Source organism: Nyctereutes procyonoides, unplaced genomic scaffold (assembly GCF_905146905.1).
Source record: "Nyctereutes procyonoides isolate TBG_1078 unplaced genomic scaffold, NYPRO_anot_genome, whole genome shotgun sequence".
NCBI lineage: Eukaryota > Metazoa > Chordata > Mammalia > Carnivora > Canidae > Nyctereutes > Nyctereutes procyonoides.
Window position 1 is genome coordinate 23,215,393 of NW_026575037.1, and position 22,927 is coordinate 23,238,319.

The 22,927-nt window shown below is 37.1% G+C and overlaps 1 long non-coding RNA gene across 2 annotated transcripts in view; it reads right to left on the bottom strand.

Annotated features, from left to right (window-relative positions):
• LOC129505763 (uncharacterized) overlaps positions 1–22,927 on the bottom strand; it is an 88,192-nt gene that overhangs the window by 21,160 nt on the left and 44,105 nt on the right. The window contains exon 3 of one of the 2 annotated variants that reach the window (XR_008663598.1): positions 8,883–8,994. The exons of the other annotated variant lie outside the window; for it this stretch is intronic. This is a non-coding gene — a long non-coding RNA (uncharacterized LOC129505763). Of the gene's footprint in view, positions 1–8,882; positions 8,995–22,927 lie in introns of those variants that run through there. 2 annotated transcript variants of the gene reach the window in all.

Below are 22,927 nucleotides of genomic sequence, written 5' to 3' on the forward strand. Positions count from 1 at the left end.
TCATAGAGCCATAGGATAAAGACAAATATTTATTCTCTAAAAAGTATTAAATTATATACTCAATTGACACAGAGATTCAAAAACGCTAGATAATTTGAGACAAGCTGTCAATGAATGACGGAATTCTATGGTTACCATCCATCTCACCTCCTTAGCAAATTCTCTCTATATAATTACTTAGCATCTATTTTAAATACCGTTTTGCTGCATGATTATTAGCTAAGAATTATTTTTTAATTGTGCAAGAAGATAACATAATGTTCCATACCCCAAGACTTTTAAAGGCCAATTAATGTTGCCTACTGAACTTTAAAATGAGAGAATAACGAAATACAGTGGACTAAAGACATGTACACCGAGGAGACACAGACCTCTAGTTTCAACATTATATATATTTTCTCTGTGAAATGGACTCTAAAAATGAAAAATGGATATGCAGATAATTTTATGAAAGCCCCCCCCCCTTGTTTTGTATACTTCTCTTACTTTGTCTATCTTCCCCACTAGACAGGGAGATCCTTGAGGTCGGGAACTGTTTCTCACTCATCTGTGGACCCGAGGACCTAACATATTTCCTTGAACATAGTTGGTGATCAGCGTGTGCTTGTCGCCTCCTCCTTAATTCTCTGGCACACATCTATCTAGAATATCTAACTGCTCAAACAGAGTCCATGTCCCATCTACTCCTCCTTTTCCTGACTCTGTAAAACCACAGAGAAGCAGCTAACTTCCATGCAGGGGCCCCACACATCTGGACGATCTGGAATCTAAAGTCTAAATCCCAGAAGCTAATCATCCTCAAAGGTTCTGCTGTGGAAAAGCGTGAACAGGTTAAATAAAGCTCATCAGGGATCTTGGCCAACTGTTATCCGAACAGTTGATAGAGAGCAACGCACAGGGTTAATTTTCCAACAAATAATTCTTTCTCTTTAATACAGCATCTGATGAAATGATGAATTTTACTCTTCTGAGCAATAGGCCATATGTTGTCTTCAGGTGACGTGAACAAAGGTAACCGTGTGTTTAAACCTTGCAATCATAAACAGGCGTCCAAGCCCCAAATACCTCTTGGGAGACTATATACTTCTTCTGATAATATTTTCATTTTTGAAAACACGTCTGTATTATCTCGATTGGACAAGACATGTGGGTACCACGGAAAGGATAACAATTTGGGGACCGATTCAACACTGTATGCTTTAACTGTCCCCATGTTTTGTTTAGTAAATAGTCATATATAAAGGGCAGTGGGGGAGGGGGAGCGGTGTGCTCTGCTTAGATAAAAGTTCCTCTTTATCTAATTCTGTTCGTACCAAAACATACCTTGAGGAATGAGTTGCATGCCCTCTAACTGTATTAACCACATACTGTTCCCTCCTTGAGGTCCAGTAAAGATTATTTTCTGATCCCTTTTTAGTGTTTCCTCCAGGTGGGTGTTCAGAACAAATATCCACCTAATCTGGTTCTGTCCACCACAATGAACTTTAGAGGGATTTCATTCAGCACAGATTAGATTGTTTTATTTCAGTCCTTGTGTATCAATGATCAAACTACTTTATGCACCAAATGTCACATTAGGGGTTTTCCAGCTATGTTCTTGGAAACTGAATCACCCTCAAAGGATGGAGACTTGTCTTCTTTCAGTATCTTTTAAAAATGGGGTTTAGAGACACCGGGGTGGCTCAGTGGTTGAGCATCTGCCTTTGGCTCAGGGAGTGACCCCGGGGTCTCGATCTCGAGACCCTCATTGGGTTCCCCGCAGGGAGCCTGCTTCTCCCTCTGTCTGTGTCTCTGCCTCTCTCTGCGTGTCTCTTATGAATAAATAAATAAAATCTTTTTTTAAAAAATGGAGTTTAAAAATAAACGGAGTTGGATTTAAAGGCAATCCCCCAAAAGTTGTGACCAATGGCGGAGTCCCTGGCCCGTGGTGCCACCTTCCAAGGCAATTAACTCCAAGGGGCCAATGGAGTTCAGATGTGTATATAGGACTATGTTTACCCAGAAATCAGTCACATTAACATAAATATTGATATTTATAAAAAAGTCTCAGCAAGTGAAATATTTATTCCACGGCTGATTTACAGCAACACAAGGACTTATTTACTAATAGTTAAGATCCTGTCAATTATAATATCCTCAAGGGAAAACGTTCTAGCCTTTTAGAATTTTTTTTTAATTAAAAAATCATTTTAGCTAGAAGATATTTTCCCCAGAAGATACCATTAGAAAGACCTTAACAAAATCATACGTTATTCTATGGTCTTCTTTCTCTAACATTTCTTTTGTTTTTATTAAATTCAGCTTACATCAATGTCCAAAAAGTTGACGGTCATTCATTGTCATGCTACCAATCTTGTCTTATTTTTCAGGACATCATGCTCTTTGAGATGCCTGTGTACATTGTGGTCATCTGTGGTCATCGTCCTGTGCCTAAAATCTCATTTCTTAATGTTATCCTGGATTTCTGCTTGTTGCTCAAAAGAATTCTCACAAGAAAGCAACAAATTGAATTATGTAGTTACCGAAAAGGATAAGCATCCCCAAAATAGTTTCAGACATATTGACTAATTTGAGCAATCCAATTAGTTTCTCCCCATACCTCATACTTACCACAGGGAAGGCATATTTTACATAATGAGATTTACAGAAAATTCTGTCATTCTGGAGAGAGAGCTATAAAAATATATTATGCTTCAGTCTATTTTCAGCTTTTATTTTCTGGCAAAAAAAAGGAAAAATAATTTTGGCAATAACTTGTCAAAGAGTCCCCTCAAATCTTTTTGTTGTTTTAGGGTAACAAAAATATTTTTACGAGACGGAGTTTTGACCTAAGTGTTCACTTAAAAATAGGTCCTTTCACATTCTCAATTCTACACTCTGCCCAGTTTTGTTAAGATCACCTGAATGATACAAAATTATGCTCTTATACCGATTTAAAAACAACCATAAAAGCACACAGTCCTATGGACACAAACGACAAGACTGTAACTCTAATAAACAAGATTGGCTTCATGAAATGTTTTTCAATGAGCACTTTTAAGTTACCACAGTTTTCCCATCCTCTACGGGAAACATTCAAAGGCACTCCAGAGAAATATTATCTTTTCTTTGGGATATAAAATTAGTATCAAAAAACTAAAAATATCTATTGGAGACAAAAGATATCAACAAACACGCTTTCCTTTCTATTATGGGAAAAAGCCTGAGGCACATGGCAGGAATAATGGCAAGGGCTTCAATTTTCCTACAGCCGTTAAAATATAACATTTTACCTCACTTAAAATCAATATTACATTAAAAGTACAATTTTCATGAGTTTCTATAGTTTCTAAAGATATCTTACTGGAATGGGTAGTAAAATTTAAAATTAGATGTATGTCCATTATTGCAAATTTGGAATACTTTAGGAGAAATAATGGAATTAAAAAAAAATATATATATATATATAGCCCACCAAGAAATTCATAACACATGTCTCCTGAAATTCAGTATATTTACATACTTATAAACAGTATATTTCCCCCAAACATGACATTTTTTCTTTAGGACAATTTGTGTGTCTTCAGGATGATGGGGGTAGGAAAGGAAAAATATATTTTATTCGAAGTTCTGTACTTAATGACACTTCATAAGGTTGAGTCTTTACAATTAATCCAAGTGCAGTAAGACATTTCCATCTGGAGGAATATTTGAAAGAATAAAGATTGGTAATTTGCTTTAAGCTGACTTACTTTTCATGCTTTCGTATATGTCCTATGAAACATTTGCTCAGCACTCATTCCTTTTCTTTTTATATTTTTAACGATTTCAGAGATTGGTGCATAAAAATGTATGCCAGAGCTGTTTTCAAATATCTTTCTACAGGAATAGGCTGAATTTGGAAGCTGCATCCATTTTCTTACTTTCTGACTTTATAAAGTTTGTTTTGGAATTCTCAGTAGAGCGTGTTCAGGTACTTGTTACAAAACCTTGCAAACGTAAGGCAAGTCTGCAGGAGCCCCAAGTTCAAAATTCCAAACAGGAATAATCCATTTTTGCTAATGTATAGAAATAAACATGAAAATCAAATGCTCTGCTTCTATTGTTAATTTAGTGACTGTGCATCGAAGCTCCACACATAAACAAATAAAATATTTTTCCGTCTAAAGCTACCATAATTTTTTTTTCTTAGTCAAATGCACCACAAAAAAGAAAAAAAGAAAAAGAAGGAAGGGAAGGAAGGAGGGAGGGAGGAAAAGGAAAGATTTTTAAACTGGCATGCTTGAACAATAGCTTTATCTTAAGAAAAAGAGAAACAAAGAATCTTTCTAAAAGTTGCTTTATCTTGGTTTTCCTTTGTAAAATTTAAAATTCTCAGAGTCTATGTTTTAATGTCAGAGAATATTAGTAGGAGGACTTGACACCAAATACAGCATAGTTTCTACCTTAGATAAACAGATAGGCACTACTCCTTTGAGTATAGATTACTAGCTGAAAGTGAATATAAATTTGGATTACATCACATTCACTTAAAAACATACACTCTCAAAAATATCTCTTTGAGACATTTTTGAAGATGACACTTAGAATTTTAGATCTTTAATTCTTTTTTTTAGATCTTTAATTCTAATATCATTTGCCTCCTATTCAAATTGTTTTTTAAGCTCTTTATTTTTTTCTTTTTTTAAAAAAATGCATTTAAGAATCTAGAACTTCTAGTTCCTCCACATTAGTGTCATCACACTGGTGCCACATGCCACATGGACAGGCGATCTCTCTATTCAGACCTTCCCTCCCATCTCCTAAGAAGCCACGAGGAAACATGTATGGCCTCAAAATGTCATGAAACACACTTCCATTCATTTTGTTTTTGAAGAGCAAGAATGTTTAATGGATTTTTTTCCTTTGTTATTTTCCCTTGGAACAAGAACTTGAATGCTTTATGTTTTGTAATAAATATTTTTTTAAAAATCTAATTCTTAAAGCCCTGGGTACTTGGTCTTCTTTCTTCCTCCTCCTCCTTCTCTTTCCTCCTCCTCCCCCTCCTCCTCCTCCTTTTTCTTCTTCTTCTTCCTCTCTTCCTTTTCCTCCATCTTCTTCTCCTTCTTCTTCTTCAAAAATAGCCACCTCATGTTTCAATATTTGAAATAAAGATGGGTGAAGTATAACTCATAAACAAAAGAATACATTACCTGCAGAATTAGACACTGGATCTTGAAATAGAGTTTTCTCGGTATGTTTTCCCATTATTGAATTGATTTTCTAAAAAACAAATACTATACAGTTCAAGTTATACTTGCTCTCTGTGAGAAATAATTTTAAAATACGTTGTGAGAGACATTTACCAACCTGTATTATTAATAGAGTTATTTAGGTTATGGATTAATTATTACACTAGTTTGAATTTGGCTATTTATGGCTTTGTCTCTTGCCTTTTCCCCCTAACCCAATCTAAACTCACCAAAATATAATTAGATGCTTAGAATATAAAACTATTCTAATAATACAGAAAAATATAGAAAGTGGGAAGTGGGAAGTCCAAACAAATGGGAAACCCCAAATTTTCTGAAGCCTTGTCTGACCAGGAACAAAGCAATCTTCTACATGGTCAGGCATCAAGAGCCATCCTTGACTCCCGTCCTTACCTGCAACAGAGTCATGGCCCTATTCTTACCTCTACAAATACCAGAAGACTCAATAAGCAAAGCAATGTGCTAGCTTTCCTCTATGACTCCTTGATAAGGTTTAGGGAGTAGATTTTTCCAGGAATAAATGAAGAACCAGGTGACCAGTAAATTGGGGGTTTTTGTTGGTTGGTTAGTTGGTTGGTTTGAACACAGAGTTCATTGTAAGGAATTTTTCTGCATCATTATATGAAGCAAAAAGGAAAATAATCAGAAAAGGTCAGATGAAACACTTTTTTTTTTCATTCTAAATGAACAATGACTGACGTTAAAAATAGTTTCCCATTCATTTAAAAAGAGCAGTTGTGTTTGGCAAGAGAACGCTGGGAGTGAATGCAAGATGGTACCTGCTGACCCTTTATGCTACCAAGGCCAGCGTCCCGTTGCTCCGGGCTCCTCTCCATGGTGAGGAAGCACAGCACCAAGACCCCCGAGTCCAACACACCTCACAGTGCATGATTTAAAAGAAAGCAGATGTAACCCGACAAGGCACTTGTGAGGTGGGTTCGTGTCTTCTAGGGAATATTCCAAGGTGCCTCTTGGCTCCTGACCCGTGCTCTAGTGACAGTGTTCAGGGGGTAGGAGCAATGATGGGAGGCAAGTCATCTGCTTTAGGGTTGTGCATTTCCCCACCCCGGCATTTCTCTCAAGGAGGACTCAGCACATAAATCAGAGACAGAAAGTCTGTCTCCACGGAAGCCGAGGTAGAGCTGAGAGGGTGGAGGAACCATTGTCTCCAGCACTTGGCTGTCTGTTGAGAGTGTGATTACTGGCTGGAAAAACGCAGCCTTTGCAGAGGTTCAAGTGCCTGGATTACAAAACAGAGATTAATTAGGGTAGCCAAAATTCAAAGTACTGAAATAATGAACAAGTTTTCAGGACAAATGGAATTAATTTATAACGTATAGTAGGCAGTCTGCCCAATTGCTGTGCCCTTTGGACAAGTAAAATAATTAAAAGCCTACATGTTCTACCAACTGTATGTGAATTTTTTCAAGATTTCTACAACTCTTGCTGGAACTAAATATAGCATATGCCTTTTTAGCTTGACAAATAAAATCTGCTAAATGGATTAGATGCTCACTATTACACAAGAACTGGACTAAATAATGAAGTATAAGCATGGCCCTTCATTTTAAAAACCCTCAAAGACTCCTATTCTGAGTCTTTTAAGAAAAGCAGTTCCCTCTTTCTCTGGTGAGGTTGAAAGAACATGCTTTGCTGTTACACTGAATCTATTGCCACCTTGACAATGAATTAATTATTAGGTGTTTCGAAATTTTTCTCTTCAGAAATACGGTCGCATTTATCGAAGATTCCAGAAACCGTGCTGGAGGCAGAAAATAATTAATACAAAATCTTGATCAATAAGGCATATCATAAAGCACGATCTTTAATGTCACCATGTACTTGCTTTAGGATGAATGTAAACACGTACAGAATTTGGGTTGACATTGTCAATAGTAAAAACTCATTTCCTCCGGGGGGGGGTTATATTTTAAAGAGGTTAAATGATCTGGCTGGTCATGTGTTGGTGTGTTTGTGAGATCAAACAGTAGTTTGGAATAAACAAATTATGTGACAGGAAACCATCATCATTTCATTAACTGATTATTTGATAAAATACAGCTGTATAGTTTAAGAATGTGAGTGCAGAAAAATCCATTAACACAGACTAGGACCAAACTGTTTCAGGTTCTATGAGTGTGACTGCTACATGTGATATGTCTTTTTAAAAATCAGACTATAACCCATTTTATATAGAGAGAGACCCAAACTTTATATATATATTTTTTTTCAGTAGAATTTTCCAGATGTCCCTTTCTATCCTAAGTTGCCTTCTGTGCATTTTGTTGTTGTTGTCATAAAGGGTAGAGACAGGGAAGGAAATTCAGCGTTCATTTCTTTGTTCTTTTCATTGCCGACCTTTCTAATTTATAACTGTGACTCAATCCCTGGTAGACAGCAACTAACTTTTTTTTTTTAAGATTTTATTTATTTATTCATGAGAGACACACACAGAGAGAGGCAGAGACCCAGGCAGAGGGAGAAGCAGGCTCCCTGCAGGGAGCCCGACGTGGGACTCGATCCCAGGACTCCAGGATCACGCCCTGGGCCAAAGGCAGGCACTAAACCGCTGCACCACCCAGGGATCCCCACAGCAACTAACTTATATTGAATATGTGTACACCTCAGATATCTGGCTTCAACTCTCTTAACATCTCTCTACACCTCAACTTGGTTGGCTCTCTTTTTTTTTTTTAAGATTTTATTTATTTATTTGAAAGAGAAAAAGAGCACGTGCAGGGGAGAGGCAGTAGCAAGCTCCCCACTGAGTAGGGAGCCTACCCCGACAGGGCTCCTTCCCAGGACCCCGGGATAGTGACCTGAGCTGAAGGCAGACACTTAACTGACTGAGCCATCCAGGTGCCCCTGGTTGCCTCTCATCATCAAATCCACAGTCCTCACTGGGGTTTACATGAATGGTCTGAATGGTTTCTCTCACTTTGTCTCCTACCTTTCTTCTCCTCACTCACTCTGCTCTAGTCACTTGGGTCTTCTTACCATTAACAGAGCATGTCAAATATGAATTAGGCTCAAGACCTTTGCACAGCTGTTCCTGTTATCTGGAATGTTCAACCATCAGTTATCCTCATGGCTTATTTTCCTCCCTTAATTCATGTCTCTAGTCAAAGGTTACCCTCTTTGTAAGGCCTACCTTCACCACCTTACCTAAACTAGTCCCTGGATCTTTCTCTCTACAAATTTAACTCTGTTTTACTTTGCTTAATTGCAAATATCACCATAGGACATTATACCAGATATTAATGCAGCCATTTAACAAAGAGATAGTGAGTACTTGATAATCCCAGGCGCCCAGCAGGCGCATACTGAAGTGAGCCTAGGTTCTTCGGAGAGAGCAGAGAATAAAATAGACAAACGTCCCTAACCTCGTGGGGTTTATATTTGAGTAAGCAAGATGCAACGTAAACTAGACAAATTAATAAAAACATACGGCATGTTAGACAGTAACAAGGAATCATTATTTTTCGAAATAGAGTAGGAAGGGGAATTTAGCTGTGACACGGGTGGGACTGAAACTTAAAGTAGGTGCCCAGGGAAGGGGATCATAAGCACCTGAATGCTGGGAGGAAGCTAGCCCTGTAGACAGCTGCAGGAAGGAAGCTCCGGGCAGAAGAAAGAGCACTTACTGTGGGGTTGGAGGAAGGGGAGGGCGTGTATATTTTATCAGTTGATTATCTCTCCCTTGGAATGGAACCTCCGTTAGAGCTTCTATGTGTGTGGTTGTTCACTGCCAAATCCTCAAAGCCTAGAACAGAAAGCTCCGGCTAAGCATGTTTGAATGAATTCAGTAAGTTAATCATTCTCAGTTTACAAATAAGAAAATCGAGGCACGGTCATTAAGTACCTTGCCCAAAGTACCAGGTGGATTAAGATTTGAACCAAAAAAAAAAAAAAAAAAAAATCTAACCCCATCGTCTATGTGCTAACTACTATCTTCTGCTGCTCTATCCCAGGTCTCTCTGAAAATAAGAACGTCCACGTGGTCTGCAGATTAAATGGCTCAACTGGGAATCACCAAAGAAAAAGAAGGAGAGTAAGAAACTATCCTAGATTACCGATTTTTATGTCCGATTTTAAGTTTAGACTCAGAAAAGTTAACACATTCCCCAAGGTTAATTCCAGAACTGTCTGAATTGAAAGCAGATATGATCACCACTGAAGAGATCGGCCAAGGGATGGGTAGTTCGCCTCGGCTTATTGTTCATTTGTGTGTGACTCTGTGCAGTGGCCTCTCTCTGTGCCTCAGTTTCCTCAGCGGCAAAATAGAAAGGTTGGGCTAGGCGATCCCTAAATCCCCTTCTGCTTTAATGTTCTCTTTTCTCTAAATACAAAGTCCATGAAAATATTCTGGAATGTTCTGTGCAAGTCCACGAAGAGACAAGTAGAAATTATCTGTGAAGGAAAATGTACATACAGAGGCACTCCAAGGGGAAAGAGTTTTAAAGAGGAGGCAACAGGGCCTAAGAGAATTCATGTGTGAGGGAAATAGTATACAGATAGTAGACAGACATGGCTGAAACAGGGTGAGGAGAGAGGCAAGGGGGACGTCTGAGGATGCTCAGTTTCTAAGCTTAGAATATGAAGAGTTTTCAGCACTGTGGTAAGGTGTTTGGATCCTAGTCGAAGGGTAATTGAACGGGTGGACAGTTTCCTTACATAGAATTACCAGGGATGTTGTTTATTTTTTCATATGGTTAGTGGTACATCGACATTATGGGCCAGAGCAACAATTAATGGTGTGTGTGTGTGTGTGTGTGTGTGTGTGTGTGCTAAGATGCTTTCTTTGACATGAATTGTTTCAAGACAAGGAGGACAGGGAAGAGACGGAGCTTTAAAAAAGGAATACATTTCACAGATGCCAAAATAACATTAGAAGACCTTCCTTTCTCCATTCTTCCTTTCCTATCCTCAACCGCTGTAAACTGTGGAGGCATATGGTCCGTGTCCTCACGTAGCTTATCACAGGGTGGAAGACAACATTAAATAAACAACACGGGGAGGTACTCCTCGGGCCACCTTAGAGTATATAGGGTGTGACACTTCAAGAATAATTCTAAATTGAATATGGTCACTTCTAGAATTTTCAAATGTCACTGTGTACCTGAGAATGGTAATTGTAAAAAAAGAGTTGCAAGTTTCCTTTCTGTGGTTGGTTCAGAGGTCAAGAGACTAAGAAACAAGAAAAACTGATTACAGAGAGCCCCTCCACACCACTTCTTTTCCCCTCCCGTCCTTTCCCCTACCTCCTCCTCCTATTCCTTGTTATGCTTTGCAACAGCCATCTGCGTGAAAAGCTCAAAAAGCTGCCTTTACAGACTGTGTGATTCACCAGTCTTTGCACAGTATTGCATTTCTTGATGACTCACATGTTGGATAACCCATGTGTGCCCTTCATGTGTAACTGGAGATGGTGTTTGTCTCCTAGAGTCATATATAATTCGCATGGCTGGTAGCACATTAGTACATCTACAGTAGAGGCCAATAAAAAATAATATATATATTTTTCAGCAATAACGTGTCAAAGGCACTTAAGAAAATTTAGTAGAAATCCATTTCTGAACAGTTCAGTTGTTCGGTTGTTATATATAACACAGATGCAAAAAAAAAAAAAAAGATAGGTACTCGGGATTTTGGAATTAGAAAATTCTAGCCACTTTCAAATCTAAATACTAACACATACTGAACTGATAAAACCGAAGCCAAACCCAAGTATCCCCATAAAGAAGAGTGACTGGATTCTAGAAAGGACTACAGTGCTTACCAGTACACTGAATTCAAAATATGGAATTCATGTGTATCATAGTGTCTGTTTCTAAGAAACCAAAGATAATTTTGTTGTGTGTGTACCACATATATCTATATTTTAGCAACATACAGGTATATTTATATTTTTAAAATAATATCTTTGCTTTAAGTAGTGAGTTTTTTTAGAAGTAAATTAATAGGCCATCTAAATCTTTATTTCCCCCTCAATACTTTGGAAGCAGTGACAACCTTAGAACCCCCTCATTAGGTCTCCAAATCACTTCCCTTTCTCTGCCTTCTTGACTGCCATCCATATTTTATTTCATTTTTTAAATTTTATTTTGTTTTAGTTAGTGCCTTCTTTTACTCATCTCTCCCCATGTATTTTTTTTTTTTAAGACTATGTCTTACCTTCAAATTATTCAGAGTTTAAAAAAACATTCTGGGTCTCACTTTTTGTGGACCTTTGTAGAGTGAACATTTGGATGCGACAGGAAGAGTATCATTAGAGAAGGGCCACTTCACAAACTTGAAAACAAATGGACTCTGGTAAAGTATCTTCTGAGACTCAGAACACAGCCCCTCCAAACATACATGACTACATCAGCTGTCAATGGCAGGCTTTTTGAAAAGTTGATGTCTGGGAGACAGCTATTTATGCTTTGTGCGGGGGGGGGGGGGGGGAATCTCTTCAGTTAGCTAATCTGTCATAAGAAAGACAAAGTTTATTCATGTAAATGGGGAAAAACGAGGACAAATAACCATTCTCCTTTGGAAATGAAACTGTGTCATACAAATATCTCAGAGTGTTTGCATTTTTAAAGTCGTGTCTCGGGGATCCCTGGGTGGCGCAGCGGTTTGGCGCCTGCCTTTGGCCCAGGGCGCGATCCTGGAGACCCGGGATCGAATCCCACGTCGGGCTCCCGGTGCGTGGGGCCTGCTTCTCCCTCTGCCTGTGTCTCTGCCTCTCTCTCTCTGTGTGACTATCATAAATAAATAAAAATTTAAAAAAATCCATATTAAAAAAAATAAAATAATAATAATAAAGTGTCTCTATTCAAAGTATAAACGTAGGTATGTTTCTAGTTTTCTGTAGAGAACTCTACACTTTGCTCGCATCCGAAAATATTCTAATATTATTACCATCTTTTACAACAAAATACTTTTTTCCTCTCCTTGATTTTAGTTTTAAGTGATCATTAAGCTCTGTTCGGTTTTATGCTAATGGCATTGAAATGTGTTAGAAGTGAAATCAATTGGATAAAGGGAGGCAGAGGGGCCATGTGAGCTTTGACGGGGTATAGCACAGGCATCTCTCCTGGGACTGGCATGCAGATGTCTCCAGGTGGAAATGAAGCCCAGCAGTGGGAGAGGTGATAACAGTCACACTTGTAATAAGAGGATGTAATATCTGTTTTCTTAATAGAAACCTAAAAGGGGTTTGGGTCTGGATTTTTAAAAAGCACTTCATTCACATAGTTCTGCATCTTAACACTTACAATGCATTTCTCCCCCCTTCTTTCTGAAAAGACATTACAATAAAAGGTGCAAAGATATTTTGATGAGGTGACTAGAGGGTGAATTTTTTAGGCTATATGAAAAGAAAAACAAATTCGTTACATTTGTACTTACTTGCATAGGAGCGTGTGGAAACTATAGTCCAGTTCTTGGACACAAAACTGGATTAATCCAAAAGTAATGAGTAAGTACCTTTAGAGGATACCCTCTTCCCTGTGTGTTAATGCACAAATAACATTTCTATTTACTAAGATTCAAAGACAGCTGGTTGCAAATAGTTCTAGCAATAATTACTGAATTTTTCTATAGGTTAAAAACTAGCACGCTGGAAGATTCTGAATAGTGCTAATGATCCACAGTTAGCTATAAAGACAAGCTTAGGTGGGAACCCTTTGAAGGATCCCGTTTTGAAGTACCTGCGCAATTCCTGTCATATCAGGTCAGGACTAGTAGGATTTGCGTCGAAGCTCTAAAGTATTTTTAATACTACAAAAGCATAAATGCACTCCAAGTTTATATTTAGGAAAGTTGCTCACAGTAATTCTTCCTAAGTGTAATGAGATTAAGGTCCAGATGATGGAGAATTATTTTTAAACTCAACAAATCTGAAATGCTATGCTTATTCTATTGATAAAAGAAGTATGGCATGGGGAACGTTACATACTTTGCCTATTTTTAAAAATACATATTTAAAGTACTTCCAGTCCGTGAGCATGGAATGCTTAGATAGTTCAGACTTTTGCTTTTGGGATACAATATTTAACGTCAACAAAAACCAATGGCAGTCATGGCTGCATGGGTTATGGGGAAAGTATAAAAGAATGGGACAGAAGACCTGAGTTTGTGCTGTAGCACCAGCAGCTATGAAATCTTAAATAAATGATGTAATCTTTCAGAACTCCATTCGTCAAGAGAAAATGAATAGCTCTCAACTTCCCCATCAACTTCATGATGCTGTGGTGAGGATTAGCTTAGCTAAGGGAGAACAAAATCTATAATGGTTAAAATGGGTTTTGGTACGAGGGAGACCAAGTTTGAACTTTGACTTTTGCCACTTTCTAATTAAAAGGCCTTTTACACTTAATCTTTCAAAATCTCAGTTTCCCCTCCTATGGGTATAAAAAAAGTTGAGCCAGACTGACTAGTTATCTATCATTCATCTATTTACTTATCTATCATCTATCTTTCTACTTATCTCCCTATATACTTATTAAGTAATCATCACATTGTTAGTGCTGGCAAATATGAGTAAAGTAGAAGAAAGCATTTTGGAGAGTAGTATTCCATGCAAATATAACTCCATTATTAATGGAAATAGCATGAGAAAAATGGTATTTCTCAAATGTGTTTTTTAAAGGAAAATCTTCAGGTCTAAAGTTAAGATTCTCAAGCAATCACATATTATTTGGGATCCCTGGGTGGCGCAGCGGTTTGGCGCCTGCCTTTGGCCCGGGGCGCGATCCTGGAGACCCGGGATCGAATCCCACATTGGGCTCCCGGTGCATGGAGCCTGCTTCTTCCTGTGCCTGTGTCTCTGCCTCTCTCTCTCTCTGTCTCTCTCTGTGACTATCATAAATAAAAAAAAATAAAAAAAAATCACATATTATTTAAGTCAGAGAATAGCACGTAGGATATTATATCAATATCTAATTATAATTCCTGAAAGAAGTGAATCCATTCAAGTAAGAGGAAAACACTGTAAAAAAAAAGTATAAAAAATATATGGTCTCTATCCTTCCTTCTGTCGATCTTAAGAAAGTATTTTTGGGTTTTCTTTTGACACCTAGGGGAGTAGCTGCTCAGGATGCTGACTTATAGGAGTTCTAAAAAATCTTCATACCTAAAGAGGAGAGAAAACAGGGACTCGAACTGATACTTGGACACCCATGTTCGTAGTGGCGCTATTGACAGAACCCAAAAGATGGAAGCCACCCACTTTCTATCAGCAGATGAATGAATTAACAAAATGTGCTATATACATACAATGGAATATCATTTAGCCTTAAAAGATGAGGAAGTTCTGTTACAACACTGATGAACCTTGAAGATGCTAAGTAAAATAAGCCAATCACAAGAGGACAAACAGCATATGATTCCACTTGATGTACCTAGAATAGTCGAATTAGTAGACACAGAAGGTAGACTGGTGATTGCCAGGGCTGGTGGGGCCTCGGGGTGGGGAAACAGATGGGATGCCACGTTGTTGTTTAATGGGTATGGAGTTTCAGTTTAAGTAGATGAAAAAAGTTCCAGAGATGGATGGTGGTGATGGCTATGCAGGGATGTGAATGTATTTGATGCCACCGGACTGGACACTTAAAAGTGGTCTTAATTTTATGTAGTGTGTGTATTTTACACCCTAAAAAAACTCCCTATCTAATAACTGTCTGTACATTTTCCTGTCTCCTTAGAATCATAATCACAATCTTCAGTTTTTGGTGTGTATTCAGTATTTCCAAAAATAATTTGAATGGGATGTGGAAAGGGGAGTAAAATTGATCATTTTTGCTTTGGCTGAATCATCTCATTCTAATCCCCATTTTCTGAGTTTAAAATAAATTCATTTAATCCATGTTAAGATAACCAAAATGGCTCCTGGATTTGCTTTCTTTTCTAGCTAATGGCTTTGGGCTAGAATGATTGATTGATTTAGCAAGGCAGGCATTTTATAGAACCACCCAAATAACTATCTATAAATGGAACTGAGGTCGACACACAAATAGTATTTATACAAATGCTGCAAGTATTTACAATTGGGTCTTCTAAAGAAAGTCTTCTGTAGCCAACTATCATCATATTCTTTATATACCCTCATCAGAGCTTTAAAGTTTTACTCTTCACATACTCCCTTACTCCATCCATAAGCTTCAAGGCTCAGAAATTCCTAGGCTAGTCCATTAGAACATTTCTTGCCCGTGTGCACCAGAGGACATATGCAAGGATATTTATAGCAGCAGCAAGTGCAATTGCAAAGCAGACAATAACTCAAGTGTCAAAGAAAAGCACAGAAAAATAAATTGAGGGTATTTGCACAACTGAATACTATATAGCAGGGAGGTAAACGAACATATCATTATATGCAACGATGTCTATGACCCCTAGCAATATAATATTTAGTGAAAAAAGCTAGTTCTAGTAAGGCTATTAGAAAATGTTGTCATTTGGGATCCCTGGGTGGCGCAGCGGTTTAGCGCCTGCCTTTGGCCCTGGAGGCCCCGGATCGAATCCCACATCAGGTTCCCGGTGCATGGAGCCTGCTTCTCCCTCTGCCTGTGTCTCTGCCTCTCTCTCTCTCTCTCTGTGTGACTATCATAAATAAATAAAAATTTAAAAAAAAAAAAAAGAAAATGTTGTCATTTTTCCAGGGTCTTAAACAAGCAAAACTATCATACATATATAAAAAGATAATAGCAAAACAAGTCACATAAGTGGCAGAGTCACTGTGAAAATCTGTGTGGGTTACACTGCACACTTCAAAGGGGCATCATTCTTATGAGGCACAGCTGGACATGAAAGTACACATCTTGCACATTTGTAAAGTACACACTTTGCACTACTTTGGCCTTGGTAACTATAACTTCTAAGGAAGAAGGTTGAGAGGGGAGAAGCAATCCTCTCGGTATGGTTCTAGTTCTTAAATTGTGTAATAGATTTCTAAGTATTCATTACATTGCATATGAATTTTTTGTATTTATCAAATAATAGACTCCCAGAAATAGTTCTAGGATATATCTTGGGTTTTAGGATAGAAGAGAGCAGAGATATAAAATCAACTATTTTCCATACATGGAGAATTTTTTATTCTACTCTATTCTCTCATCCCTAAAACTCACTGCTTTTTTGCACTCCCCCCAAATACATATCTTAAATCAAAATATTGCACTATAAGGCCCTATTTAGCTACGTCAAATTCTGACCATAAAATACTTGTCATGATTTCTTGTCAACTGTCAACTAAGTGTGGAGATACCCAATCCTGATCCCATGAAAAAGTGATATACTAAATTTGCCCCATGCTCAGTAAGTATCTTCTGCAGCTCCTCAGGTAGGTAAAATATATTGAAGGATCCCGGACATTTCTGCTTTGGGAAAAAAACCCAACTCTTCAAACCTACTGTATGTCTGGTGATGTCCATCAACCCTACTCAATATGTAGCACACAGCATACTCTGCTGTGATTTTCTACACGTTATTAGATATAAAAGTTCAAAATTTTGTGAAAATTTACCAATTTACTTGTTAAAGTTGGCTCTTTCCAAAACAGGTGGACATAAACTAAAAGAAATATTTCCAGTTGAAGCTTATCTAAGGTAGAGTCACTTTAATTAGAAAAGACAAATAAATGCCTCCCATGGCATGTTAAAGCCACTTACTGTCAACAAGTATCTTGGATCTCAATCTTAACGTGATTTAAAAACTCATTTTTTAAAAGAACCTAGGTAAGTAGCTGAAAATCCATGAATTCTCATGTTATATTTTTGAAACCTGAAAACAAAGTTATCACATCAGTTACTAATCTAACACATTTCTAGATAAAATAAATTTTGCTTTTTAAATTATGTTATAACCATTTATAAATATATATAATATTGGATAGTATTAAGGTATATAATCATTGATTTCATAGTCTTGCTATCTTTTTAAGAAAGTTCCTAAATTTTTTATATTTTTGAGAAAAAAGTCACTGTTTCTGTAGAAAATGTAGCATCTTATTTTCCTATCTGCAGGAACATTTAAGCGGATACTCATTTTCAGAAAGTTTTGATTGCTTAATCAGTATAATAAACACTACCTTAAAAGAGCACATTCCAAACCTGTCTCTCCAGTGACATTTGAAACACCATGTATATTGTGTGATACACAAAAACTCAGAGAACAACAGCTCCTTCTACTTATATATAATAATCACTCTATTTTATATTAGCTTAACATAAAATACTTTGCTTTAAGAACAAAATATTTTAGCTATTATTCTCTAATGGACACACATTCTCGATTTTCATTCAGCATTTGTCTATAATAAACCATGTACCCTTTTGTATATGAAAATGATTAAAACCCTAAAACCAAACAAGCAAAAATGTGGACAGGGGTTATCACAATAAAAAGGAAAAAAAATCTACAAATTGGTTTAAGTTAATTAAGTTAAAATAATATAAACCAAAGCATGTCTTTTGTCTGGCTTGATTAGGTCAACTCATAAATCCAGTTTAAAAAACAATTTGCTCAATTTTTCTAGCAAAAGAGAAAAATGAGGGCAAGTACAGTATAGGAGAATTTTTAAATGAGACATACTGACAGATTATAATGTGGTGTCTCATCAGATGACGTGGTGTTTTGACTGCTTGACTGCAGAAGGGCTATAATTTAAATGCCATTAAAGACACATAAGCTCTAGCATGGAGACAGGAATACTGTAAAATTTTTTGGTCTGTAGTCACAATGCAGATAAAATTGTTCCTTTGATCTTTCAATGCCAAAGTCTGTTGTCCAGAAGGGAAATGTCTTTGTGCTTCTGTCTTAAGCTAAGACAGATTTCATTTTCCATCTAAGTCATTTTGTTAACACCACATAAAAAGTGAAGTGTATTTTATCAGCAGAGCTTAGTTAGTTTTCTTTCATTGTTATTTTAGGTTACTTTATGACTGTGTAGTGCTCAAAAAAATGTGCTCAAAATACACACATCTGGGCTTAAAGTGACTAGACTCTAATTCCGAATGTCTTGATGTGTACAGTTTACTGGCTTTTGTATCTTAGGAATTAAGAACATTGTTGTTTTCGTCTCTTTTCTTAAAGAGTAAGGACGGGTTTGGCTTATAAGACTCAGCAGAACATAAACATACATTTGACCTCAGATTATTAATAATCTGTAATAAAATGTATGCTACGACTATTTGCAAAATCACGGCGAATTCTCGCCTAAGCCTCTTAATAATTGAAAAGTTGTGATATGTTAACAATTTTTTTAGCTTTAAATTGTAAATGCATATGTTACATTTAAGGGGAAATAACGATGTGGGAGACGTTCATAATAGATTCATTATGTCTTGTTCTTTGGAAAATCTGACAAAAGGAATCACTCATTATGATTTGCACAGTCTTGATAGCTCATTGCAAATTCACGTCAAAAACAAATATTGTTTTTACACCACAGTATGCCATGATAGTTTCCAGAATCCAGTAAACTTTAGGTCTTAAGCATTCATATTGGGGTTGTCTTTTAATTTTAAAAACTGAGAGATAAATTTAAAAGAAATAGATACCAAGTTAAGGATATTTTTGCTGAGGTTGAGTCCGATATAAGTAAATATTTGTTTCTGTTCTCTATTCTCACACTTAGGAAGTATTTCCAGTTTCTTTTCTAGGTGAAATTTGGGGGATGATTGAAGCAGTATATTTAAAGGCCAAAAATCATATTTTTTATCCTGCCAAATTTAAAGTATCTTGACAATAAGCTACTAAAATCTTGATAATAAACTACCAAAGTCAGGTTTGAAACGGTTTAAAGGTGAAAGGTCATATGCATAAGTAGGATTTTTTTTTTCTTCCTTGATACATTTTTTCTATCGTGACATGATGAAATTCTAAGAGTCAACTTTCTGTTTGACAGTTTTTTAGAAGATTGTTTTTAAAAATGAAAGAAAAAGGAAAAAAAAAAAACTTATCCAGCACAATTTTTGGCCCAGATCAAGCTCAAAGTACAACAATTCAAATGCATCAGGCTTTTCTGCAAGACACTCAACAATAAGGAAACAAAATCAAAACCAAAGCCTGTAACTGACCTCTTCGTTAAGGCTGTTCTTCTAAATATTTCAGAAAATGGTTTGGATTCAGTAGAAACGGAGGCTTCTTTTGTTGCCTGTCCCAACGTAGGGACTAATTGGAGAGGTTTCTGTCAAAATCTTTGCCTGGCTTTTGTTGGTGCCCGTTGGTGGCATATTATTAGTACAGACTCTAGAGTGTAACCTCCCTGAAAGCAGTGTCCCCATGCATTCTTCCTCGTATCCCCCCCACCCCAGAGCTCAGTACATATGTCAGATGACAGCAGTCCCCACCTGCCGGATGGTGCACCCACACCTCTTTTGTGTAGATGGGATTCCTTGACAATGAAAAGTACATCACGGGCATACTACCCAAACCCCTGCAAAACATAAATGATGTGTAAAGACATCATCATATAAAATAACTCTGCTTTATTAGTTTTGAAAATTATGCATCTGTCTATGAATGTCTAGGAAGAACCCAAGATTGAAACAGATTTCCTATTAGTCAGGGCTTCCTAATGAAAAAGTGAATTAGAGTTAAGATAACAAGAAGGGCAAGGGCATGAATGGCAACAAAATCTACCCTAGGAACACACTGCATATTTTGTATCTGATTTTGAGGTATTTTTTTTTAAATTTTTATTTATTTATGATAGTCACACACAGAGAGAGAGAGAGAGAGAGGCAGAGACACAGGCAGAGGGAGAAGCAGGCTCCATGCACCGGGAGCCCGATGTGGGATTCGATCCCGGGTCTCCAGGATCGCGCCCTGGGCCAAAGGCAGGCTCCAAACCGCTGCGCCACCCAGGGATCCCCAAGGTATTTTTTTTTTTTTTAAAGTTCATGTCAATAGCTTTCTAGAATCCATAACTGCTAATGGTTATAAGTAAGTATCAGCCCCAGGCAGATTGCCTAGCAAGATTTTCTGGAGCGGTGAAGGTAAACAAACCAATAACTATGCAAACAAATATTGCTTTTACGGTTGTTTAAACACTCAGTATACACTGGAGTATTAAGATACTAGGAGAAAGCGCAATAACTTCTGGTTATCATAGGAACAGTTGGATAATACTGATAAAAAATGCTTAAGCATACACAGAATCAGTATCACAGGAAACACATCATAAATCTAGTGTAAAAATATTTCTAACCAGAAGGGAATATCAGAGATTATAGTCACTAGGATAGAAGACATAAATAATTGTTTTATTTTATCAACTATTTAATTATGAGAGAGCAAGAGATTGAGATTTAACCACTTATGAATATAAAATTCCAGACGTAATTAAGCAAAAAGAAAAATTAAATTAAATTGGAGATTAAGGCAAATAAAAATATACAATGGGGGATATGGTTATATTTGGGGAAAATATTAGAAAGATGAAAATCTTAATAAAATCTGTAAATTAAATAAAAATCATGTCAATGTATTTTTGCAGAGTTATGCTCTCAATCACAGCAATCCTCAACCTGTTCTGCAGCAAACCAGTTTAGCTTCGAGGAGATCACTGGTAATAATTTTGATTAATAAGGTAATTGTAGGGTGTTACTGAAACCCATTTCATTCTTAATTTGATGAGGAAAAAAAGCACTAATGCTCTTATAATGAAGATAACTATTATTTGTAGCCATTTTAAAGATAAATTAACAGTAAAACACAGTAGTTATTCCTTTTGATTCATTTTAAGGAATAAAAGCATTCCGAATAAACAATATTATAGGTTTTATTGGCTCAAATCCCAAAATAGTTTCAGACAATTTAGTGAGGACAAAATACAATCGTGTCTGCCCAATACTAATCATTCTGCACTTCTTTTGGAGATCTAGAAGCCGAGAAGGATCTGAAAATCTCTGTTAAGAGGCACTCTGTAAGCAAACTCAAAGCATAATGATTCTCTCAATACTATGAGAATCAATTTCTAACTTAAAGTAGTCAATTCTCTTCCAAGTATTTAGATAAGAGTATGCCTCTGGATAAGCCTTCTTCCGTACTAATTACTTGAGAAAATAACAGCAGAGGTGAAACCACCAGATAAACTATGAGAAACAGCGTGATATTGAGCAAAACCTGGTTTAATTCTCTAATAAAGCGTGCGGTGTTTAACATGGCCAACTTTAGAATCTGACCACAATGAACAGGTATACATCCTGAAGACAAAGAGCACCTGCAGTACCTCTAAGTGTCAAGGAATACTTTGGTGTATGGTTCCAAAATGCGGTTGGTACGAAATAGTGTGTTCTCCAACATCCAAGCTCCTTAAGCAGCCAGAAAATATCAAAACAATCAGGGCACTTTGGAATGCGTAGTCAACTTCCTGCTGTAAGAACAGGAATCACAGCTGCTACTGTAGCCGTGGGTTTCCAGATGTCAAGGCTGGAAGGATAGTGAGGTAATTGCAGGAAGGAAGGGATACAATTTTGTTATCACAGATCTCCCTCCCCTTTGAAAAGCATGGATACGGCATCAATGTCAATGCTTTGGATATGCACATCATGAACCAGGTCTTCATGTAGAAGTGTCTCCGCATTTGTACACTTGCTTCTGTGGCAAAGGATATGCCAGAATTATTAAAATATGTGGGAAACAAAGAGTGGGTACTCTCCAAGCATCATATTGCTGGTTGTACAAAGCATCCGTAAAGCGTTAATGGGCATTGTCAGCTAAAGTTGGTCTTATCAGGAGAACCAAACAACAAGATTTACCAGAACCATAGTAAGTGTTCCAGAACCACAGTTTACCCACTGCATTAATAAAAAAAAAATGAAATAAAATGTTTGGACCCAGATGAATTAATCAACAATTCTATTTAAGGATGCCTGCAATTATTAGTGACTGAGCAGAGGAAACTGGATGATGATTTTCCAGAATTCAGCTAAAAATAGCTCCTTTCTCAGCTTCTCCTGCTGTGTTGTCAAAGGTTAGAAGTTATCAAAAAAACCCATAAACTTTTATTCCAAAGCCAGAATCAAGGTGCCGTATTTCCATAAGGGAATTTGAAAGACTATGCAATTTTGGCATACCTCACTGGCAAAACCAGTACATATTTGTTCACAGGTCATTAAGATTAATTGAAAAAAAAATTCAACAATTTCTTGCTTGTCTGTCAAAGGTTCTCAGTGATTATGCTGAGTGTAGAACATTTGTTGAGTGTTCTCTGTAACTGAACATTAACAATTGGTGCCTTGGTTTACCTACAAGCAAGGCAGGATTGAAAATAGTGTCTGAGAAGTGGTCAACTCTGGATTCATTCTAACCAGCTACGAAGCTAAGAGATTCCTCATTTCCCTCACCCCAGAAAACCAACCCACTGAAACACTAAGCCTTTCATGGTTTGTGTGAGCAGTTGTATATTATTATTGACTCATAGTGAGCTAATAGCAGTCAACTAAATCAGAAGTAAATCACATGTGCGATTCTTCTGCTATGTGTCCCCCCTTCTCCAAGAATTTTAGAGTGAAGACAAGCACTTTATGTCCATCTTATTATACTCGGCCTATTATTTTTGACCAAGGAACACCTGATTGCACAATTACAGAGAGAATTTACATCATCATCCAGATCAATGGTACCTCTTGGAGTTGTGCAGTGCACAGCCTCTATAGCCATAGGTGACAGCCCTGCATACCTTTGAAAAGACTGTTTTGAATCCT